The sequence below is a fragment of the Hypomesus nipponensis genome, chromosome 27 (genome assembly GCF_054491055.1).
Source record: "Hypomesus nipponensis isolate SF chromosome 27, ASM5449105v1, whole genome shotgun sequence".
NCBI classification, from domain to species: Eukaryota; Metazoa; Chordata; class Actinopteri; order Osmeriformes; family Osmeridae; genus Hypomesus; species Hypomesus nipponensis.
In genome coordinates, this window is record NC_140387.1 from 9,858,387 (window position 1) to 9,882,233 (window position 23,847).

The window sequence follows — 23,847 nt, forward strand, 5'->3', positions numbered from 1 at the left end:
ATTCTTTCAGAATTTTAAGAACATAAAAGATAACTGTACCAATCCAATAACAATAAATGCTCTGAAGGCTTGGCGATTAGCCCGTCGTCTAGAAGGGAGGCTCAAATTGACTTCCATGGTTACTCCAAAAAATCATAACCTTGATTTTTCACCGGGAATGATGGACTCATTCTTCTGGCAATGGCATGACAAAGGCATAACCAAACTTGGAGACTTGTTTTCAGATAACGGTTTAATGTCATTTGAACAGTTGATAAAGAAATACCAACTTCCAAAACAAGATTTTTCCGTTTCTTACAAATAAGGCATTACATCACTAAGAGTACAACCCTTACTGAACACCCTGAGATTTCTGCTGTTGAGAAAGTGCTGTTTCAACCTCCAGGAAAGGTGTCTGTTAGTCTGCTTTATGGTGTAATAGCTGGTACCTCTACTGCTGACACACAGAGGATCAAGGGTGTGTGGGAGAAGGAATTATCAGTTAATATTGATGAGGAGACATAGGTTGATATTTGGAGTTATGCTAAAAAGATTTCCATCTGTACTCGGGCAAAAGCAATCCAGTTAAAAGTAATACATAGGATTCATATATCTCCTAATCGCAGGCATTCTTTCAACCCAGCACTTTCTCCTCTGTGTCTTAAATGTAAAATAGAAATAGGTACCCTAACTCATTGTCTATGGTCATGTCATAAATTACGGAAATATTGGGCTGACATTTTAAATGAAATTGAAAAAATATTTGGTATGGAATTAGAAATTGTTCCATTGTGTTTGCTATTAGATCTACCAAGTAGAAGTATACCCTCTAAATCTGGCAAAAGATTATACAACATCCTAACTTTTGCTGCTAGGAAAAATATATTGTTACAGTGGATTAATGATAAGAGCCCCTCTGTTAATGGCTGGTGGAAGATTTTACTGGAGTTGATTCCTTTAGAATATCTCACAAATATTATACATCACAAAGTGGACCAGTTCTACAAAATCTGGCAGCCCTATTTGAACTATCTTGGACCGGACTATTCCTTGATTATTGCACAAGGAGTCTCCTAAACCTGAACTTGTGAACAGTGACTTTTGATCGGCCTGAAATGTGAACTGTTTCCTGTGGCCTCAACCTAATCTTTGTTGACTTGAGCTGTACTTTGTATTTGTTTTTGTTTGTTTGTAAGTATTGTTTGTATATGTGTGGTGCTTCTTTGTATTGTTTGTGTTGAAAATAAGAAAAGCCAATAAATATTGTAAAAAAAAGAAAGAAAAAAAGAAAAGCAATAAGCCCCGCGAGTCCGTGGTTTACGCTGATTTTAGAACAGGTAAGGGGAGTTGTTTGTTGCCGAAAACCCCCTTACCTGTTCTAAAATCAGTGTAAACCACGGCCTCTTGGGGCTGATTGCTTAAGTCTTCAATGCCACAGCTATAGCTAAACTTAATTATGTCTTATTACACGGCTGTTCTTAATGCTGTAGAATGCTCCATTCACTTGAATGGGGCTTCCCAACGTTCTGTGGTGAACAATTTTCTCATATTTGACCATTGCTATATTTGACTGCTGTCAAGGGAAGTGGCTTTTTTGCTTCTGATTCACTTCTTTCATAGCACTCCGCAAGCAGTGTTGCCAGATTAGATTGACAGTTTTCCGCTCAATAACAATTTAAAACCCGCCCACAAAAAAACGCCCAAATCCTTACTTTTCCAGAAAGCCGTGTAAAAAAAAAAAAAAGTTCAAAAGAAAATACGCCACAAACATTCAAAGCTTTAATCTGCAAAAACTGAGATTACATTTACAGATCACTAAGAGCGGAGTGAGAAAAAACATTACACCTGAAGTTTTTAGCTCAACACAATAAAGTAATTACATTCTGCCATGACATGTAGATTAAGCCACAATTAAACTCCAAAATCCAACCTATTTAAAATGTATATATAGGCCGATATTTTTTTTTCAACAAGCACAGAAACACTACTAGGCCTCCTGTATTTGCACCGATTGTTCTCTCCCCTTTGCGATTGTTCCTCTCTATCCCTTATACACAAAAACAAAAAAGAATTGCTAGAATTTACAGTATTGTTGATATCGCAGTATCCATGGATTCCAAAGCCCCACTCCAAATGATTGTCCCTACAGTCACTGAACAAGCCAATGAGCTTACTGGTAGAGAGAATAAGGAGACTTGCCAATATCTTGCTGTAACTCCTCTCTGAAGTGCGGTGCCAGGACAGACTTAATAACTGCGGTACACTTGGTCCTGTGCATTTTGAATGTTCCCATCTCCTCGTGCAAAATATCTGACAAGTCATCCACTGCGTTGATGGAAGTGTGGCAAGCAACATAGGTTGCAACTCTGAGTTCACAACGTTTTTGGTCATCATTGATTGTGCCTCCACTATTACCAGCCATTGGTACTGTAAACGATTTCACGCTGGGCACACAACGGGACTTGTGTTTCTTTGTGGAAGCATGATCTTTCAGATCGCTAAGTTGAGCTCTGATCTCCGTGTTACAATATTTGCAACGGGCTTTACACTCATCTTGTGGGACAGCCTCAATCCACATTTTCAACTCCGGATCGGTCTCCCACTCTTTTCTGTAAATCTTTTTATACTTCCCCCACTTCGGTATATTTGTACTTTTCGAAAACCAATGCAAACCCAAATTAGCTACAATCTGCTTCATGCTTCAACTTCATGCTAGGTAGGCATACCCTGCAGATCAGCCTCTGTCCCTTGCCGTTCTTGTATTCAGTTCCTAATAGTGATTGAACAATAACACATGCCAATCAAATAGTTAGTTTGAATGTTTTCAGTCTTAAAAAAAAGCGCCCAATTGTAACGAAACCCGCCCAAGGCTATTTTGCCCCGCCCAGCATTATCAAAAGCAGCCCAATTGGGCAGGAACCCGTCCAATGTGGCAACACTGTCCGCAAGTAGTCCGGTAACTTTTCAACCTCAGCGTACTCTGTTGCTTAGCGACATCAACTGATTTGAAGCCTAAATAATGTTCAAAGTCTATGAAGTTCAACGTCTTTGGCGAACTATTTCTCTGCTGATCAACAATACGAATGGTAACAAATACATTGTAAAAAGACACACTGTGTTAAGTTATTTTTGTTGGCAAGTAGCCGTGTAATAAGCGGGATAATTTATAGAACGCAGATCATTATCGGGGAAATAAGCCCCTTCAGGGCGAAACTAAACCCCTCCGTTTTGTGCTGTTCGCCCTGTCGGGTCTATATCCCTTACAAAAGAAATGTTCTAATTTCCTGCGCTTTCAAACAATCAGTGGTGTGGATAGCAACGGCAGCTAGCTTGTCTCTAGCAAACTGCTTTTGAATTAGCCATGTCCCCTTAAATTAATATTGAACTTTTTTACGTTTTGGGGGGCTTATTTTCTGTTAGCAGACGGTACTATTTGAATCGCAATTCCATCTGAAATACTCCCAGTGACAACGTTGTTACAGTACCTTGTTTAAAAGGGGTTCCTTATTTCAAAGGCTGTTCTTAATGAATTATGCAATATGAGTACTAAATATGAGTAGGCTAAATGCTTGATTGAAATATAAAATATCAAGAGAAGGGAAAACGGACCCACCTGCAACAGAAGCAAGCAAGCACACCCTACAATTTCTCCAGAAATTGTACCCTCTCTAGTTATCAATCATGTTGTTCATTAGTCTATTGTCTGCCATTACAGCTGCTAAAGGAATCTGATGGGTCATTGTGGTTAAACAATTATAGTCACGGAAACAAGGATGGCCTAGTCCTCCACAATCTTTGTATAACTGGAGAGTTCTATACCTAATCCTAGGTTTTTTACCTTGCCACAGGAATCTCAATATCACTTTATCCCATTCCATAAACTGTTTCAAAGGTATTTCCACTGGGAGACTTTGGAAGAGGTATAACAATCTCGGCAGCACATTCATTCTTATAGATTTTACTCTGGAATTAAGGCTTAAGACTGGAATGAGGCTCCATCTCTGTAAGTCAGATTTAATGTTATTGTTTAGCAGACCATAATTCAAGGTGGACAGTTTTGAAATATCTTTTGGGAGATTAACACCAAGGTATCGTATATGGTCTGCCTCCCATGTCAGTTGGTACTTCTCTACCAGGGAACTAGGTGGATCATAATTAAAAGTAAGCACTTGTGTCTTTCGAACATTTAGTTTATATCCTGAGAGAGCACCATATTTTTCTATAACAGTCTTTATCTTAGGGAATGTCAGAGTAGGCTGTGTTAGGTAGACTAATACATCATCGGCAAATAGTGATAGTTTATGTTCCTCAAAATGTATATTTATCCCTTTAATTTCACAATTCTGTCGTATCCATTGACTGTGTGGTTCAATAAATAACGCAAAAAGCAGTTGTGAAGCTGGACACCCCTGTCTTGTTCCACGTTCCAGGGTGAATGCCTTTGAAAGAGCACCATTAACTTTAATCCTGGCAGAAGGACTGTCATATTAGGCTTGGAATGTGTCGATAATCAATTTATGAAAGCCAAACTTAGCTAATACTTTATAAAGAAAAGATCATCTGACAGAGTCGAAGGCCTTTTCTGCATCCAGACTAATGAGAATGGCCTCTGTGCCATTTTGTATGATGTGATTAATAATGTGAAGGGGTCTTCTCAAATTGTCTTGTGTTTGCCTTTGCCTTATAAAACCAGTCTGGTCTGTGTGTATTAAAATATTAAATTAGGTAGAATCTTGTCTATTTTATGTGCCAGTATGGATGTAAATAATTTATAGTTTAATACAGCGGTCCCCAACCCCCGGGCCGCGGACCGGTACCGGTCCGTGGGTCATTTGATACCGGTCCGCAGAGAAAGAATAAATAATTACATTATTTCAGTTTTATAAAAAAAAGAAAAATGTTTCATTTTGAAAAATGACCGGATTCCCTCTGGTTGTTACATCCGTCTATCACGTACTCTTGTAGCTTGTCTCGGTTACTCGGTACGTTGCCGCTCAAATGAAACCTACAACTTGCTAACAAAATGAGTAAAAAACAAACGTCTTTAGAAAGTTTCTTTGGGAAGGGGAAAAGGCCCAGTGAGGAGACGGAAGAAGAGCCTACGACTTCCAAGAAAAAGAAAGCTGCATTTAACAGACACTATCAGGAGTCCTACTTAAAATATGGCTTCATCGCAACAGGTGATTCCCGTGCACCAAGCCCGCTCTGCATTATATGCAGCGAGCGGCTCTCCAATGAGGCAATGAAGCCTTCAAAACTGCTTCGCCACTTGGAGACCAAGCACCCTGCATTAAAAGACAAGTCTTTGGAGTATTTAGAAAATGCCATCGTTTGTATGCCGGTCGTATCATTTTATTTTATGTATTTATGCGCTACGCCTTAAAGGCCGGTCCGTGAAAATATTGCAACATTAAACCCGTCCGTTGCGCAAAAAAGGTTGGGGACCGCTGGTTTAATACACTAATAGGGGACGAAAATTACCACACTCAAGCTTGTTTTCCCTTCCTTGGGGATTAGAGAAATGATTGCTTCTTTCCAGGAGGGTGGAATTGTATTTTCCTTTAGGACCCAGCTATATGTTTCAAGTAATCTTGGGACCAACTGCTCTCGCAGGGATTTGTACCATTCGGCAGTAAAGCCATTTGGGCCTGGTGACTTATTCGCTTTCAACCTAGAGATGGCTGCGTTTAATTCCTCAGTTGTTATTTCTGATGCTAATAGTTCATTTAGTTCTTCAGAAATAGAGGGTAAGTCAAGTGAGGCCAAAAATGCATCAATGTGAGGAGTATTATCAATATGTTGCTGAGAATAGAATGTTTTGTAAAACTATTCAAAGCTTTACTGGATTTTTCCCCGTCTGTGTTCAATTTCCCCAGATTCTGGGTTTCGTATCTTAAAAATTGTATTGTCTGCTTGCTGCTTTTTAGTTTGTATGCCAGAAGCTTCATTGCCTTACCTCCAACCTCATAATAACGTTGTTTTAGAAATATACATTTATTTTGTATTTCCTGTGTGCTCATTTCCTCTATCTTATTCCTTTTTTCTTTTATTTCTTGTTTATCCCTTTCATCTAAAGTGGCACTGTGAACCCTTTGTGAGTGCTTTGATTTGGTCTCAAGGTCTTGTAGCTTTTGTCTTCTAAGTGTTTTCAGCAAAGAAGTAATGGCAATGATTCTACCCCTCATAACTGCTTTGAGTGTATCCCAGAGAATACCTGGTGTCACCCCATTATCATTTAGGTCAAAGAATGTGTTAATTTCTGCTGTTAAATACTTCTTGGTGTCTGGGTTGTTCAATATGTTTCAATTCATTCTCCATAGTGTACATTGTTCTTCTCTGTTCAAGGACAGAGAGATAAATACAGGGCTATGGTCTGAGAGAGTAATTGGGCCTATGTCACACCTCTCAATGTTGTGTAATGCTCTGCTGAAGGTGAAAACGTGGTCTATTCTGGTGTATACTGCATGTGGTGAGGAGTAATACGTATAATCTCGGCTATTGGGATATAATTCTCTCCATATATCCAAAATGTCCAATTCTTTCATTAAGGCGATAATTTTCCTACTTATAGGTTTAGTCTCAGACTTACAAGTTGAAACATCTAGTTTTGGATTTAGGTTAAAATCTCCACTAAAGATAACAACCCATTGTGCTTTTGTTGCCATCAAGTCAAATACTTTCCTATAAAACATCTATCCACTGCCTGGAGGTTCATAAACATTCAGGAAACTCACAATTGTCCTGTCTAGTTTACCTATTATAATCACATACCTGCCTTCTGTATCGGTGAGTTCAGACATATGTTCATAATTCACTCCTCTTGCTAGCAATATAGCTACCAATCTTTTATGTCCTGATTTGTCAGAAGATGAAAATACATATTTAATACCCATTCTGTTTAGTTTGGCATGTTCAGTGGCATTTAGATGAGTTTCTTGGATATAGGCTATTTGGACCTAGTCTTTTTTGAGTTTTGACAAAATGTTCCCTCTTTTGACTGGATTATTTAAACCATTAACATGGATTAAACAATCCATTCAAATGGCTAATCATATGTTTTGCATTAAGGCTTACTTTAATAGTCATGTCTGGCATTTGAGTGAAAAACTTTCCCTTTAAAGTAAAGCTCAACTGTAAAAAAACAAAATGTTTGTCTCCATTTGAGCATGAAGTTTTAGCATGTCTGACAGAACGCCCTCGACATTTTGTATTCTTTCTTCAGCCTTTTTGATTGGGTCTTGGCCTCCTCCAGTCTATTGTTTGTTTTTGTTATTTCTCCTTTCCTCCAGTTGAGATTTATTGTCCTGTCGAAAGTGTCTTAATTATTGGAGGATCAAGGCTAGATTCAGTGTTTCCCCTAGGATTTTTTTTAGCAGTGGGGGCAGTCTGTCCGACCCTCCCCTCGGCCGAAATAAAGTTCTAACCCTATATTTTGGAGTAGTTTAATGTAATAGTCTAATAACAAATGTAATATTGCATATATTTTTGTCCTATTTTTCGTAAAGCAATACAGTTAGGCTACTTAAAGTAGCCTATGTTCTAAATGGCAGAAATATGCTGCCAATTAATAATTGACGTAACAACTTATTGTAAATGGTCAGTAGTCTAGCCTATCAATCAAGGTACTGGAAAGCATATACACTGTTGGCTTCATTTGATCTTGATAGGCAGAGCATTCTTTAGCAAATAATAACAATATACCCACTATTAATTAAAACTACTTCCACATAATAATGCACCTAAAATACAAACGTGAGCAAGGGCAGCAATCGCTATCGAATCAACAGGCATGCAATTATGCTAGCAGGGGAAGAATACAAACAACGAAAATCACCAGTTAACTTAAATTTGCAATTAACTGTAGACTAATACAATAACAGGCTTTAATGAACTGAAAACATAAGTTAACGACTTACAGTTCTCAAAGACGCACACACGCAATCTCAACTGCGCTGTGAAGTGCGTGTCCTTGCTATTCTCCGACATGCACTCTAACAATCACTGCTGATAGACGGCCTAAAATCTTGTACAGCCCTATTTCTGATACCGTGGCGGCAGAAATGTAGACGTGGCGGGCCGCCACGACAAAATCAACATAGGGGAAACACTGAGATTAGCCGTTGGTTCACTGTTACCCCTTTTCCACCAACGCATTTTGGGTGCCGGTTCGGAGCCGGTGCCTAATCGCAAAACAGTTCTTTCTCTTTCGACAGACTGGGAACCGGAAAAGTGGTTCGTACGTGGTTCGTACGTGGTTCGCAACGAGCACCACTTTGGAGCTGGTCTAGTTTACGAACCAATAAAGAACCGCTTGGGGCGGGGTTACCGTGACCAACAAAACGCTTTGGCCACCATTGCTCTGTTTTTACAATTCATATTTCTGCTAAACGGTACTTGTAAATCAGAATCTGAATGAAAATGTATCCAGAACTGGGCAGTGTAGTTGCTGAAAATGTGCTTATTTTATTGATGAAACTGCTAATTTGTAAATTTGCTCCGACTTTTTGATAACCTTGCTCTAGCATCTCACTACGCTTGCGCCTTCCCAGCGTTGCTTGGAAATATGAGACGTATACACTGAAGTAATGACGTGGCTCTGTGGTGGCTCTCGCCCGTGGAAAAGCAAACCGGTTCTTAGTAAGCTCCGTTCTTGAACCAGCTCCGAACTGGCTCTAGCACCAGCTCCGAACTAGCTCCGGGTTCACTTTGGTGGAAAGGGGGTATGTCAGGGCTAGCCGCTTCAGAATTCCCAGTTTGAGTCCCTGTTTGCCCTGGTTCTTTTATTTTTTTTCCTTCTTTTTTACCTTTATCTGACATCCTTGCTCCAATATTACTTACTTAATATTTTCAATTCGTAAACGTAATTCAATGTTTAGGGAGCATGGAAAATGTTCAAATACTCAGGAGCTGTTCCTCTATGCTGCCATCGTGTCCGTGTTGGCCGGAGGTCCCAGCTCCTGTTTGATTTAGCTTCCAATCGCAGCTCGCGGTTACAAATATAAATTATTTTTTGGCGGCCATTGTTGTTTTCAACTGGAATCGCCTGATAGCCGTGTTGGAGGCAGCCACGTTCGGTAAGTCCTATTTTTACACATTTTAAGCTAGAATGATTGGGTTTGTGAAAGTACACTACTCTTGAATTATGGTGAAGGTTTGAGCACTTTGAGACATTAAGATCGTGAGTTTGAAGAGACGGAAAACCAAACTCGAAAATTAGCTAGCTTTTTCCCTCTGTGTAATTAGTGCATCATTTAGCATCTCAGCGAATTCATCAAAAAGGTAGAGGAGGGCAGCTTTTAGGTGAACAAGCGATTCCCCACAGACGGCTCAGAATTTTAATTTGGGTCGTGAAAGTCTTTGTAATAAGCCTATGCGCCATGGAGACCGCAAAGGCTTAGGCGGCAGCCTTGTATTGGTCGCGTCAATATTCATAAGTTCACCATTTCACAGTTCGGTCGAGGAGGGAAGCCTTTAGGGGATGTGGGAATTCGTTTTTGGACTACCCCTAAACCTCATGTGGCTGGGAGAGAGGGAAACAGCATGGATGGAAGTTGTGTGTGGGCAGATGTGTCTTTGTATAGGGTGAAATTGAATATGAAATGCAATACAAAATGGCTGAAAGAGTTGTATTTATGTAAATGTCCTCATTGCCTCAATATCGTTGTGTCAATAAATACAATATCATTTTGACTGATGGTTTTTCAAACCTTACTGGCTTCGAGATTACATCATTTTGAAGTAGTACCATGTGCAATTTCATGCCATTTGACATTGAAACATCAACCGTTTCCTAACCTTTGTCCCAAAGCTGACCAAAGTGTACACCAACATTTTATGAAAACCTTCAAAATTCATATCTTCTTAAACCAAAGGTCCATTTAACTTGAAATTGTGTACAGATGTGTAGTTGATGAATTGATGTCTTTCAAAACGTTACTTGGGGAAAATGAGTCAAATACAACAGGCCTGGAAGGGGTGTATTTTTGTAAATGTACACATTGCCTCAATATGTTTGTGTCGCTAAATCAAATGTAATTTTGAAGGATGGTTTTTCATAGGGCTGTCCCCACTCGACTAGTCGATTGTTTAGGGTCGATATGCTCTTGATTGACTAAGATTCTTTTTAGTTGAGCTGCCTTTGTTACTGTTTTCCCTTTCGTTAATCTGCATTTTGTTTTGAGCAAAATTGTAGCTGTTAGTATAACCTGTACCTTACCTTGTCTACAATTTGTGTTATTAATCCTTTAGGCAAAATGGCAAAGAAATCTGTGGTATGTAACATTTCATCAAAGTACCGGGTGACTCTAAACATTGAACGCACACTGCCAAAAACGGTTTATAGGCTATTCCATAGTTCGACGTTGAATATGATGTACCACTTGAAAACCGTAAATTGACCTACTTCGTTCATGCATGCAAATACTCAAGCATTTTTTATTATATCGGCATTCAGTAACAAGGCTTATTATTAGTAATAGTTAATTTAATAGCAGCTGAATCTGGAATGTCCAGCAGCTAGCTCTACATGAGTCAGATCTGAATTTTTTTATGTTTCTCTAGTTGTCAATTACCCTTTTACGTATGTATTTCTGATGCAGATTATCTGTATACAACAGGCTTGTGTCTTCCTGAGGTCAAGAGTTCATACAGTGAGGCCTCTTACAGAACGAGTGTTAGCCGAATATGGCTGCTCAGAAAAACGGGACAGGAACAGAGAAGAGACACAGTCCCAGCCACAGAAGGAGAGGGGACAGAGAGGAAACCCCACCTCATTCTAACATGCAGGCATGGATAATGGGGATAGGGGTGACCATGGGACCATTGTCTCACTGGTTTGACATTATAGAGAGCTAGAGAGCCATATGGGCATGTATGCCATGTAAGCCAGTCCAACTGGGTTGCCCTTGTTGGCAGACAGAGCTAAACCGCATTTGCCATAATTTGGATAACAAAGCCATTTTATGATGGTTTGAAATATAAACCATTTTTCCCACAATCCTGTGTCTGCGTAGTTCTGATGTCATGTGTGCACTGTGCTTCTACACACAGGCTTCAGATCAGTATTTCTGAGGCCTCCAAAAAACTTTTTGTCAACTAAGAATAACGAGAGAGGAGAACAAAGCCCTGTGGCTTGTACTGCATTGGCCAGCAAACGCAGAACTATTGATTAGGAATACAAGCACAAAAACCTGACCGCAAACATCCATTTGCAGGATGAAATACAGTGTGTTGTATTCTAACCTGTGCAATTCTACAGTAAAGTTCAACAGTATTCATCACAAACCCAGAAGGAAAGTTACTCTGGCATACTGTAGGCTACATAATGAGTTCATCCAGTGCCATGATTCAGATGAAAACCCAATCCTAAAAGGTTAGGTCTTGTCCACACTCAAATGTTTTAGTTTGAAAACGTATCTTTTTCAGGATTTTTGTCCGTGAAAACTGGGTTTTGGGAAAATGCATTCCAAATTGGATACATTTGAAAACGCTGTTTTTGCGTTGTAGTTTGGACTGTGAAAATGGAGGCTTGAAGGCTTAGAAGACACATTTTTTGTCATGGGACGCAGTCATGTGAGCCATTCAGTCCAAAAGAAGATGTTGGACGACATTGTATTGCAAATGTGTTGGCTACGCTCCAGTTTAATTGCGTTGTTAAAGATTTAATGTCAGTTTGTACATTATAATAAATACACCGTAGGGCTGGGCAATATGGGTAAACAATTATCACAATATTTATATTTCCATTCGATAACGATAATTAAGACAATAGACCACAGATCCGTAGTAGTAGCAAAACAAGTCTCTTCTAGGGCTGCAACAACGAATCGATTAAATCGATTAAAATCGATTTTTAAAAGCGTTTTGATTACCAATGATTACGCAATGATTACCCCACTCAATAGGTCGCGGAGATGTTTGAGTATTAAAAAGAAAAGTTTAGTTGAGTGAGGAGCAAAGCAGAGGTAGAGGAAAGGCCATCGGAGAGACGTTGTTGAGTAACGTTGTTCTGAAACACATGGCGGCAGTGACGTGCGGTGATGTCAGTAAGAGGCTAGGCACTGACTTATGAAAGCCAGATTACCTAATTTATTGTTAGGCTAATATGTCAAAACGGTAAACGCAGTAAACAGTACAAGCAGCCTACAGCCGCTGAATGTTAGCACAGCCACATAGCCATCTTTTCTTCATACCAGTCTGTTTGAAACGATCGAAAACATGTTGTCCCTTAGGCTGCAGTAGTCAATTTAAGTCAGGCGTAGACCTCCCTCTTTATATTAACTCCTTTATTGAATAAATTCAAGCCTTGGGAAATTCCTCAACTCTGTGATAGGCAGACACCGCTGCTGTCATTTTGACATTTTTTTGTTTCATATTCGACATTTGTCTCACATTCGGAAGACGCTACTTAGCAGCACTGCGTTAGGGTCCGGGGAAAACTTCCCATACCATTTTGAAAAATGTAGACTTTTATAATATTTTTAGGAATATGAAACCTCAAACAGACACCAGAGTATCTTAACAATGTTTGGTATACGTCCACAGCCTTTACTTTTTCAATGAAGTTTTAAACAAAACTCAAATAAATTGCTTATCTTTAAAAATAGCATTAAATCCACGCTAATATTAACTTTTTCAAAATTGTGTGCCTGTTTGTGCACATTCTGAAGATTTTTTTCACTGTGAATTTGCACTGTCAGTTTTGTTTTTGAATAAAGGGTTGGAAATTAATGTTTTTTTTTTTATCAGATTCATCGATTAATCAAAAAAGAATCGACAGATTAATCGATTAAAATAATCGTTAGTTGCAGTCCTCGTCTCTTCCTCAACTTTTTCCCTACAATTGGCATAAAGTTTAGGCAGTGCGGTGTGAGAGAAATGTTTGCTGCCAGGAAGCAAGTACCTAGGGTCAAGAAACATAAGCTTTTTAAACCTTGCTTTTTATCAATACCTTGGCGCAAACTCACAATTTCTGCATGGTCTAACGAGTGATTTTGCTTCATGTGGTTAAAAAAGGTTTGTCGTATTACCAGACTTGGTAGCCACCTGTTTACGACAATTTGCACCGAACATTGCTCTGCTCTTTTTCGGATTTCAAAAAGCCAATCCACTTCCAAAAATATAAAGAAGACTAACCCTTTTTATCAGTAATATATTCATTGGAAGTTGCTCCCTCGCCATGGCTATCGCTGACACCGTTTTCGTCAATAAGACTAATTTTCCGCAGTTAATGTTAGTTACTCAATTCGAGGTGCTCAGTGTATTTTAGTGGGTGTATACAGGGCTCTACAGTGCGAGCATTTCAAGCAAGTGACTGAGTCGTGACTGCACAATGTGAACATAGCATAATGATGCACGAGTGACGATTCGCAACCAATGGGCCGGAGCCATATTTAAAGAGAGTTACAACACTCTTTGATCTCGCTTACGTGTGATCACTTGGTTCAAGTAGCTTGCAAAAAAACCACTGTTGGCAACCTGTTAGAATGGATTTCAACAGGACAGACAGTAGCAGCATCTCGATTTACTGACATTTTCAGTATATTAACACATAATATCAATTGTTTACTGGTGTGTTGTATTATGTACATGTCTGATACTTTATTAACATTTATGTATTATATTAACTTATAACACTAGGCAGCAATATTGTCAAGCAGAGCTAGAAATGGCTATGCTAGCTACCATACTGTAGCTCATACTAGCTCAATTTAAGACAAGAAAGGAGTTTGGTAAATAGAACAGAATATACAAGGCAACTAATTGCATTCAATAAAACATTTTATTATGGAATATGTCCAGTGGTCGTTTGTTTTTAGTGAGTGGACCTGAAATTCCTGCCGAGCGTCAACAGTCAGCTGGACGATAGGGGACCCCTTAATCTGCAATTCATTGTTGCTAGCTCTAATCAGATGTAGGGATGGAGATTTGAACTGATTTCACTATTCGAATAGTATCCGAAATTATTTTCGAATATCCGGATAATCTATTTTATTAATGTGGTTCCGTTATGTAATTAGCCTGACGTGACGCAAAGCATACAGTCAACACATGAACCACCACACATTCTGGCAATAATTGGGACTGTTAAACTATTAGATTAAATAAGGGTTGAATTAAGAAAACAAATGAAAGATCAATTTATTAACATGACGAAAAGACAATGAACTTGAAAAAACGCTGCGTCTTCAGACGTAGGCTCTTAATTTGGCGGAAAAGCGATTAGCCTATTATTATGTGAAATAAAAAGTAGGCTACATTGGACTAAATTAAACACATTGGGTAGGCTATCCTCCATAAAAACGAAAGACACAAGGAGAAATATTGCATATTAACTTGGATATTAACTTGGAACCGGAATCCTATAGGATACGGTGCGCCACCACACATTGCGAACATAAACAGCCGATTACGCTAGCTCTACATGGCTAATGGTAACAAAATAAATAAGCCACAACTGCATTAGCCATACGCATTTTTATTCAGGAGAATTAGCATGTAAACATGCTCAGGGGAGAAGCTAGTACGGAGTCGATTTACGAGCAGGCCGGCGTAGAAAAGACTGCAGGAACTGAGGTTGTTGCGTGGTACTGCTTAGCCAGGACACTATGCTTCTTGTAGCGCCAAATGAAATGAAAGGAGACTCGCAGTAGAACGAAGGCGTAGCCTACCTTTTTTGATGGTTTTCATCATTTTCTAACGTCACAACTATTAGAATTCACAACATGACGCGACGGTTTTTCAATAAAACTTTTTTTTTTATCAAACTACGCTCATAAGTATTCGAAAAAAGTATTTGAATACTAACTTACTTTAGGATATCCGGATATTCGATTAACCACGCCCATGCCTAATCAGATATGTGCATTTAGAATTTAACAAGCTATATCTTACAATAAACTTGAAGTAAAGCTGGCTATATACAATTTGGTTGACCAGACATCCTCTTTTACCCGGACATGTCCTCTTTTTGGGACCTAAAAAATGCATCCGGCAGGGATTCCAAAACTGTCTGGGATTTTGCCACGTCTGAAATTTGTTTTTCTCTGGGTCTTTCACAAACTATTACGCCATTCATGTTCAGTGTTACGAACCAAGTTAGCTGGTAAATTGAACAAATTACTGCATTATTTAAAAACTATTTTCCAAATCAGCTAACTTGATTCGTAACACTGAACATGAATGGGGTTGAACATTGCAAAATACAATGTTTGGGACTATAGGTCGCAAATGACTAGGGATGGAGATTTGAACTGATTTCACTATTCGAATAGTATCCGAAATTATTTTCGAATATCCGGATAATCTATTTTGTTAATGTGGTTCCGTTATGTAATTAGCCTGACGTGACGCAAAGCATACAGTCAACACATGAACCACCACACATTCTGGCAATAATTGGGACTGTTAAACTATTAGATTAAATAAGGGTTGAATAAAGAAAACAAATGAAAGATCAATTTATTACTAGACGAAAAGACAATGAACTTGAAAAAACGCTGCGTCTTCAGACTTAGGCTCTTAATTTGGCGGAAAAGCGATTAGCCTATTATTATGTGAAATAAAAAGTAGGCTACATTGGACTAAATTAAACACATTGGGTAGGCTATCCACCATAAAAACGAAAGACACACAGAGAAATATTGCATATTAACTTGGATATTAACTTGGAAACGGAATCCTATAGGATACGGTGCGCCACCACACAATGCAAACATAAACAGCCGATTACGCTAGCTCTACATGGCTAATGGTAACAAAATAAATAAGCCACAACTGCATTAGCCATACGCATTTTTATTCAGGAGAATTAGCATGTAAACATGCTCAGGGGAGAAGCTAGTACGGAGTCGATTTACGAGCAGGCCGGCGTAGAAAAGACTGCAGGAACTGAGGTTGTTGCGTGGTACTGCTTAGCCAGGACACTATGCTTCTTGTAGCGCCAAATGAAATGAAAGGAGACTCGCAGCAGAACGAAGGCGTAGCCTACCTTTTTTGATGGTTTTCATCATTTTCTAACGTCACAACTATTAGAATTCACAACATGACGCGACGGTTTTTCAATAAAACCTTTTTTTTTTATCAAACTACGCTCATAAGTATTCGAAAAAAGTATTTGAATACTAACTTACTTTAGGATATCCGGATATTCGATTAACCACGCCCATGCCTAATCAGATATGTGCATTTAGAATTTAACAAGCTATATCTTACAATAAACTTGAAGTAAAGCTGGCTATATACAATTTGGTTGACCAGACATCCTCTTTTACCCGGACATGTCCTCTTTTTGGGACCTAAAAAATGCATCCGGCAGGGATTCCAAAACTGTCTGGGATTTTGCCACGTCTGAAATTTGTTTTTCTCTGGGTCTTTCACAAACTATTACGCCATTCATGTTCAGTGTTACGAACCAAGTTAGCTGGTAAATTGAACAAATTACTGCATTATTTAAAAACTATTTTCCAAATCAGCTAACTTGATTCGTAACACTGAACATGAATGGGGTTGAACATTGCAAAATACAATGTTTGGGACTATAGGTCGCAAATGACTAGGGATGGAGATTTGAACTGATTTCACTATTCGAATAGTATCCGAAATTATTTTCGAATATCCGGATAATCTATTTTGTTAATGTGGTTCCGTTATGTAATTAGCCTGACGTGACGCAAAGCATACAGTCAACACATGAACCACCACACATTCTGGCAATAATTGGGACTGTTAAACTATTAGATTAAATAAGGGTTGAATAAAGAAAACAAATGAAAGATCAATTTATTACTAGACGAAAAGACAATGAACTTGAAAAAACGCTGCGTCTTCAGACTTAGGCTCTTAATTTGGCGGAAAAGCGATTAGCCTATTATTATGTGAAATAAAAAGTAGGCTACATTGGACTAAATTAAACACATTGGGTAGGCTATCCACCATAAAAACGAAAGACACACAGAGAAATATTGCATATTAACTTGGATATTAACTTGGAAACGGAATCCTATAGGATACGGTGCGCCACCACACAATGCAAACATAAACAGCCGATTACGCTAGCTCTACATGGCTACTGGTAAGAAAATAAATAGCCACAACTGCATTAGCCATACGCATTTTTATTCAGGAGAATTAGCATGTAAACATGCTCAGGGGAGAGGCGAGTACGGAGTCGATTTACGAGCAGGCCGGCGTAGAAAAGACTGCAGGAACTGAGGTTGCTGCGAGGTACTGCTTAGCCAGGACACTATGCTTCTTGTAGCGCCAAATGAAATGAAAGGAGTCTCGCAGCAGAACACAGGCGTAGCCTACTTTTTTTGATGGTTTTCATCATTTTCTAACGTCACAACTATTAGAATTCACAACACGACGCAACGGTTTTTCAATAAAACATTTTTTTAAATCAAACTACGCTCATAAGTATTCGAAAAAAGTATTCGAATACTAACTTACTTTAGGATATCCGGATATTCGATTAACCACGCCCATCCCTACAAATGACACGCTTAACCTTCTGCCTTCTTCGATTAGACTACAATGGAAGTCTATGGAAGTGTCCCAACTCTCTTTTTATATGGCTCTGGGTCTACCTAGCTTTGACTACCAAGCCTTTTAATCCGTGGCGTGCTTACATAGTCTATAATGTCCCAGTATTTAAAGAAAATATTAACTATATACATGTTTCTTAAACTATTTGTTCTAGTTCTATCAGAGTGAAAGTTGCTAGTTGTCTAGCATTAACTGTTAAGTCAAAGGCGTCGTTAGACATAAAACTGTACTGGGGCACATGCCCCTATTCATATCCCTTCTTCCAAGCTTGTTGCGCACAATGCACTATTAGGTTATAGAAACTCCCCTCGCTTAACCCACTATATAACAGTTCAGGGACGCAAGTTTGATATCAGCTTTGGCAGGGACAACTATAGTTAATGCAAGCTTTGGGTTTTTGGTTTGTTTTCAAATCTAAACTCAAACTTTAGATTTTACTGGGGCACAGCAGATTTATACTGGGCACGTGCCCCTGTAAAGGTTCTAACTACGCCCCTGTGTGAAGTTATGTTTAATAAACGAATACAATAAAAAACCACTGTGCTCCTAAATTTCTTTGTGTGCTCCTAAAATGTTTTATTTAGGAGCACATGTACTCCTTGGTGAAAATATTAGCATTGAGCCCTGGTGGTATACCATTTCTCCCCAACTTCCTGCTGCATCACAGAAATTAAATGGACTGCTGTTCCTATTAATTCTCTATCGACATTATTGACATTATTGTAAATGAATTAATGTTACGATTTCTTTATTGAGGGAAGTCATTACTTCAATAATATTTGTTATCAATTTATCACCCAGCCCTAACACCTGACGCATGTCGAAGCGTCTTAAGTTTTACTCATGCGCAGTACAGTAGGGGCTGTCAACGAATATTCTAAATTCGAATATATATTCGAATAGTGGTAAAAAACGAATTTCGAATGTGAAAATTAATATTTGAATGTAAAAAAAAAAATACAAAAAAAACACAACCGCAGCGACAGCGCGTCCGTCTGCTTTGCGGGTGGGCGCGAGCCTGAGCGTCACTGCAGACAGTTGACTTGTGTAGGGCTGTCACGATAACTACTTTTTCTTGTGCGCTATATTGCACCAAAAGTTATTGCGAAAAACAATATTATTGCACACATTTTTATTTTCAGTCCATTTTATGCCACTGATTACATAATGACCGCCCCCCCCCCCTCCCCAAGGCAAGTTTTCAGGCTGTTCGCGCGTCTATGTCGCTTCACTCCATCAGGCTAAGAAACGTAAGGGTGGGGCTGAAAAATTAAGAGACAAAAATAAAATCACCTTCACTAGACAAGGTTTTACCAATTGAAAAACGGCTGTTTATTTTACATATTTTGTTTATGCTCCAAAAACTATTATGCACTCAAATAAAGGCCCCAAAATGTCGCTCTCACGCTCGCATTAACTCCGTAACTATCATCATATCAAACACAGAATGTGGATGCATTGACAGGGCGGCTGTGGTGGTGGTGGTGTGGGGGGGGGGGGCATCATAAAGGAATTATGCTTAGGGCACCAAAATGGCTAGCGGCGGCTGTGTGTTTGTCAAAAGTTTGCAGCATATTTGTAAATGTTGTTTTTTGGACCGTGTTTAATGACTGCATCTCTTTGGCTTTATAGCGAGTTACGCTATCCGTGAGTGTGCGCTATTTCGCGCTGTCACGTTTATATTTGCACTGTCGGGAAAAGGCATCTGTAACAGAACTGTATGGAAGACCCCTTTCCAGCTGCAGTTGTTGTTCACAGTTTGAAAAACTGGTTGGGATAGTTATGTATTGCTAGGTGAGATGCCTCTTTTTGTTTCCACTGGTTTTAAACAATGTCGACATACCGGCTCGTTCACGTTAATTGTCTCTCATCTCATTCGGCTTAAAGACAAAATGTTCCCACACCGGAGCTGAAGATTTCGGCTTTGAAACCAAGTCAATTTTTACTTGTTCTTCCCAACTAGCTGTAGATGTCACGAAATGGAACACTTTATAACACAGTGAGTTCACGCCTTCTCTTCACCTGTCGGTGTCCGCTCTGTGTGAGTGGAGACGCTAGTCCCTCCTACGTTTTCGACACAGAAAGCAGACACGATAACTGAGGCAGCGGGATCGACTAAAATGTTGGTGACATTCGTTCTTATGTAAAAATTAATAAAACTATTTTATTATAAAAATGATCAGTTGCAATATATTGCGGCACCAAAAATGATTGTGCTGATTTCCATATACCATGCGATAAGTCAATTTATTATATGGCAACGACGGTACGAGCTTTCTGATTGGCTAATGGGTAGTCATGCCAGACGCGTATTGCCCTCCTCAGCGGTCAATACGGCTCCGTATTGCCCTCCGACGTCATCTTCAAAATGAGCTTTGAGTCAGCTGCTGAGCTTTACTATCTAGATGATGCTGAAAAGATTTGTCATCGAAAGTGAGGATGAAGACTAGACTCTTTTAATCACTTGTGTCGTTATTTTGTGTTGAAAATAAAGCCATTTTAGCAGAACCATGTTGTCCGCTTTCTATCAAAAGTAATGAGTTGCTAGGCAACACATGAAACACAGCGTGAGAAGACAAGAGAGCTAGCTACAATTAGCCTAGAGGTACCATTTATTTTCGTTTACAAAATGAAAAGAAGCTAAAAATGCCATATAATAAACTACTTACTAACCTCGACCGTTCGGTCATGCCGGGAAATATCAAACCTCGGCTTTGCCATATCGACCGAGCGATAGCGAGGCCTCAGTTTGATATTTCCCGGCATGACCTCACTCTCGTGACCTCACTACTTAGTAAGTAGTTATTATCACCGTAGCCGATGGCGTGTTGCTTGGTCGCTGGTGACGAAAGGCCACTTAATGTTTTCGCTCAACTAGATTCAGCAGAAAAACTCGCCTGTGCCGGATTGACAACAACTTTGGCAACTCGTTGTCCACAAGTTCGACATGCTTCGCAAAAAATCGGGTCCACTCCAAGACAATCTAGCTTCCATTTTTCGATGGTCGCTGCGAGTGAATTTCATCTTTGGAACCTGAGATGGTGACGAAGACTGTGTTTACTGCTTCATCAGTTCTCCTCACACTCGCAGTCACTCACAGGTCTGATTAAGAAGCGCTCCATTTTTTTGAACGTTGGGTTCTTTACGCACACCTACATTAGTCATGGTGAAAATCAAAAGCATTATATAGCAACTGGACCAGGTCACAATGTTTTTGACAAGTTAATTTAATTATCATTATTATTAGAGGAAATTTTGGGGGCATTTTTTGCCCCTCTCCTAGTGATATCAGGGGCAAAATTATATTTATTGGGGGCAGTTTTGCCCTTTGCCCTCGTGTATTTCCGACGCTGAATGTACCTGGATAATGGATGTGAATAAAACTCCAAATATACCATCCATAAAAAACAAATACATAGGGCTCGACATTAAGGCTTGTTCGCTTGTCTGGGACAAGTGGATTTTATTGTAGGGCAAGTGGAAGAGAAATTTACTTGCCCCACTGGACAATTTAAAACTCACACAAAATAAAATGCCACGTTACTTCGTGTTATGTTCCACTCATTACGTTTATTTTACCGATTTTATTTTACCGAATTCTCCATTAGCAAAACACAGATCTGTGTTCGCTCGAGTGGCTTAGTCCCAAAATCTCTACAGACTTTGCTGCTAATTTAACCTTTAGAGGAGTGAGTTCTAAATGTTACCGACGCTGCCACCAGAATGAGTTATTTTTTCTAAACGAAAGCTAGCTAGCTTTAGTTAGCTTCCGTTACCTAGCAACCTAGCATAATACTCGTAGCAATGCTACTACCTGCTAGTGTTACTTGTTAGCCTCCTAATTGTAAATTTTGAAGCCATACTATAGCGTTTGTCATATCGTTTTTGTCTATCGGAAAATGGTCGGTTGGAATGTTTAGAATCACATATGTGTGACGGTACTCTGTGGGGCCCGCTTTCGAACGATCACATATACGTGACGCTACTAATTAACGGGTTAATGCTCAACAATTGAACGGGGGCTTATTACTTGAAAGAGGAATTGGAAAACTGTGCCTAGCTCAAGTAGGCTAATGGCTAGTAGAACATAACATTTCAGAATAATTTCAGTAAATCAAGTAGCGCTGCAAGACCCAGTTAAATGTTATACAGCTAGCAAACTAACGTTAGCTAGCATCGCTAACGACATTGGCTAACTCAACTTCGATCTATCCTCTGTATTTGCAAGCTATCTAAACTCATACTGTATCTAAAATAAGGATTAATCGTGCAGCCCTAACTTGTATAGCCCCTTTCACAACTGCAATTATGTTGATGGGACACTAACTTATTTTGTGTTTCATTGTCAGGGCCAACAGACAGGACCTGTAGCGGGGACTTGCAGAAAATTTTAAATCACTGTTTGGCACTTTGTTTATAATAAAATGACTGAATGTTACATGGAAATGCTGCCTCGTTTATGATTAGCTTGAGTTAGGCTACACCACACAAACAATATCCTCCTAAAGTTGGCTACCATGTAGCCTATTATACAAGAACAAGTAGCATTTTGGTCCAATTACCTGCATATGAACCGCCCCATATAAGCAGTAGAATAGAGAAATGTAGGTTACTTAATTACCATTACAGTTACGGACTGGCAACAACAAAATTACGTTGCTACGAGGTCGCGGTTACGGAATGGCAACGTTACCAAATTACGTTGCTAGGAGGACACGGTTACGGACTGGAAACGTCAGAAAATTACGTTGCTAGGAGGACGCGGTTACGGACTGGCAACGTCACTAAAATTACGTTGCGGTTACGAACTGGCAACGTCACAAGATTACGTTGCGGTTACGTTCTGGCGTCCCACAGACGCACGGGCTTTGGCAACGTTGCGGCAACGTATGTCTGGTCATCGACTGATGTTGCGGCAACGTAAGGGCAACGTAACTGTGTTAGCTGGGTATATTCCTGTTCTACTGTTGTAGCCTACTGTGTTCTATGGCACAGTGACCGATCACTGGCGCAGACTGGGACAATAATTAACTCAATTTTATACAAAGAAACCAAGAGCCTAAACTGACCAGTACAACTGTGCATGTAGCCATCTGTCTCACACAAAATGTATATTGCGGAACATTTACGGTTGTAAAAGGGATTAAGACCTTGAATTTCGTTAATGAAATGCGTTGGTATTTTGAGTTTTTATCCTGACAATATTAACAACTGTAGTAGCTACTCAATAAATAATGTATTAAGTTATGATCTTTCTGTTTCAATATAAACAATATATACCATATAGGATAGGTCATAGTCATAGATTAAAATGACCACACATCTGTCCGGCCTGGGCTTCCAGTTCCACGCCCTGCTACGTCGGCTGCCTCGTACCGCTGTCGCTAACAAGGTGGAGATGCAGTACAGAACAAACGCATGATGCTACTACTAGGTTGCACTCTCACAACAATGATCATACAGCAGCATGCATTTTCGAAAGGCAACAGACGCCAGTAAGTAGATAAAGCAGCCTCACTGTGGAAAGCTAATTAAACCGTAGGCTAGTTAGCTACCTACCTAGCAAGCTAATGTCAACAGGTCTGTCTGACACGGCAACAGAACCAGGGACCCAATTGTCATTAGCCTATAGCTCTGTATATAAGCTGGCTAGCTAGGTACAGCTAACACATTTACAGTTAAAAAAAATACTCTTAAGTAGCATTAACAGTGATATATTGTCAAAAGGTTATCTGACAAGTGAGAACAGTGTAAAACCAACTACTGTAGCACAAAATCCAGAGCATTGGATCTGGTTACACACCACCGAGCTAATCAGTTTAACCGGCAAAGCGTTTTCCATGGAATTTAAACACTTTCAAAAAGCACAAATTCTTACCCAAGTCTTGGATTCGGACTTCTGAGGAATCCGGGATTACCTTCTTTAATTAAACCCGCGGTGTCATGGGGCTACTTTTTAAGAAATAAATGTGTTTGAAAATAAAAGATATCGCTCCCTACTACACACCACCACTAGAGAAAGGAAAATGCAGAAATGTGACGTCTGGTCCGGTTTGCTGACAAACCGGGCACGTAGAGGGTTGGATTATGGGAAATGAAGTTCAAGTGTCTCTCTCCGGTGTGCTTAAAGTGGTTGTAAAGCAGAACTGAAAATTAGTTTTTTCACTAAGCAGGGCTCCAGACTAACTTTTTCCCTTGATTGCACTGGTAAGCCAAACTTTTTTATTTAAGTGCACCAGCACAAAATTTAGGTGCACCCAAATTTTTCCTTGCGGCGCCACAATTTTAAGGTCACGTATTTTATCACGCTCCATATACATTCAT

At 39.5% G+C, this 23,847-nt stretch overlaps 1 protein-coding gene across 6 annotated transcripts in view; it reads right to left on the reverse strand.

Annotated features, from left to right (window-relative positions):
* ctif (CBP80/20-dependent translation initiation factor) overlaps positions 1–23,544 on the reverse strand; it is a 170,792-nt gene extending 147,248 nt beyond the window's left edge. For all 6 annotated transcript variants that reach the window (XM_084693260.1, XM_084693259.1, XM_084693258.1 and 3 more), the window contains exon 1: positions 23,402–23,544. The gene's annotated coding sequence lies outside the window, so the exon portion shown is untranslated. The remainder of the gene's footprint in view (positions 1–23,401) is intronic.
* Between the last annotated feature and the right edge of the window lie 303 nt (positions 23,545–23,847).